This window comes from Saccostrea cucullata, unplaced genomic scaffold, assembly GCF_032062105.1.
Source record: "Saccostrea cucullata isolate Sc308-1 unplaced genomic scaffold, CSIRO_AGI_Scuc_v1 ctg3415, whole genome shotgun sequence".
NCBI classification, from domain to species: Eukaryota; Metazoa; Mollusca; class Bivalvia; order Ostreida; family Ostreidae; genus Saccostrea; species Saccostrea cuccullata.
Genome location: NW_026933351.1, coordinates 53,032 through 54,965, shown reverse-complemented (window position 1 = coordinate 54,965; position 1,934 = coordinate 53,032). Strand labels below are relative to the sequence as shown.

At 31.2% G+C, this 1,934-nt stretch overlaps 1 long non-coding RNA gene across 1 annotated transcript; it reads left to right on the top strand.

The window, feature by feature from the left end:
* Positions 1-774: 774 nt before the first annotated feature.
* On the top strand, positions 775-1,934 carry LOC134238071 (uncharacterized). Its single transcript, XR_009985928.1, has 3 exons — positions 775-918; positions 1,472-1,600; positions 1,834-1,934. It is a non-coding gene; the product is annotated as an uncharacterized LOC134238071 (long non-coding RNA).

The window sequence follows — 1,934 nt, the reverse complement described above, 5'->3', positions numbered from 1 at the left end:
AGAAGGTGCTGGCACGAAAAATATCTGTAACTACGTAAAAGACCCAAGTGCCGAGTATAGGTCTGAATTTGCAGCCCTCCACCGGCAAGTGGAGGGGTCTCAATATGAATAAAAATTCTGAAAGAGAATTTCTATAATAAATCAAAAGTTTTATTATTTATAATTGTATTCAACCATCCTTGTGCCTAGCACTAGCCTCCCATCACAGCCTATTAAAATGATGTGCATTAAAGCGTAATTTTTTTGTTTTAAAAGAACAGTGAAAGTCACATTAAAGCTAATTTTTTTGTTTTAGATGAAGATGTAGAAAATAATGATACTACTTTAGATGCATATTAAAATGATATGCATTAAAGCGTAATTTTTTTGTTTGAAAAGAATTAACGTTAGATAATTTCTTTTTCGTCTAACGTCAATCGCTATATAAAAAGCCTATTTCTTTAGAAAAAATTAGAAAAAGGGAACAATATTACAATAAACGTACTAATTAAAGCAAACAGTTGATTTAAAATTGAATCAGACATTATCTCTCCTATATATGAAAGATAACGCGCGTAACACAAAGCTTTAAGGAGTTTTTCTTTTTTCAGAAAAAGAAATGAAACTTTTTTTTAATGAAATAACGTTTTCAAAATATAAAAAATTGCAAATATGTGATAAAAACAATTTGAAGCACATATAATTATCATTTGTTTTTCCAAAACGTTAACATAATTTATCTCTTTTCTGCCCAAGGATTCTTTGAAAAAAAATTCAACAAGGAAATTGTTCGGAAGACGCTTTGATTGGTGGCTGTAGATACTCTGCCAGTATATAAGGCTTCAATCTCGATTCTCTAGTTATCTGCAGCGTCCTAAATCATCATGGGAAAACTGTTGGTTCTATTGACCGTTCTCTGTCTGGTGGCAATGACGACCGGTAAGCTCACTTCTATTATTTTACCCCCTCCTCTCTCTCTCTCTCTCTCTCTCTCTCTCTCTCTCTCTCTCTCTCTCTCTCTCTCTGTAATTTGTTTTTTTAGTACACCCAGGTATTCAATTTATGATCTAGAAGACTTTGTGGGGGCATTGTGTTATGAAATCACTGTATTTAAAAGAATACATAACAACAAAATAGTAAATTAGGTCTCTCTAAAGATTACGGTAAACAATAGTTACGTTTCCTTACGTTATACTTCTCTAACATTCTTTATGGAATAAGATGGCAATTTATTTCTCTGATGAATTCACTTAAAAGTGCATTGATCTTGATGTCATACAATTTTTTATTTTCCAACCCCCTCCATTTCAAAAAAGAGACAATATGGTATTTTTAAAACTAGTTTTAATAACGATGAATAATTCATTTACTGAATATGAATGATTAAAAGACACGATGATCACCCGAGTTCAGTTTTCAATTTAATTTTCAGATGGAAATTTATAATATACTTTGGGGAATTAAAATTAAATTTACAAACTCTAAATTTCAGCTTACTGGCATCCACCTGGAGAACAAAAAATGTTGTGTTACAATGACTTCGATTGTAACCGCGGACAATTTTGCCAAATTGTGTCCATTTTCCCATCTAAGCGTGGCTACTGCTGTGACATTATGCCGAGTAAGTATATGTCAATGCATAATATGTGAATTTAACAATAAATATATAAATATATTTTGTTTAAACTCTTCCTAATTATGCTCTTTCCTCTTAACATTGCTAGTTTGTTAAATATTTACAAAATCCTTATCATCTTTCTGTTTCAAGAATAAAATGCAAGGGCTTTTACTATAACTTTCGTACAGAAATTCAAATATGATACAATCTTTATATTATACATGTGCATATTACAGATTATGGTTGACACTAAAAGAACAAGAATGGAGAAAGGCAGGTCACCGGCCAAATAACAATAACTGAAGTTTAGAAAACAAATCTAATCTGAAGAGATCAG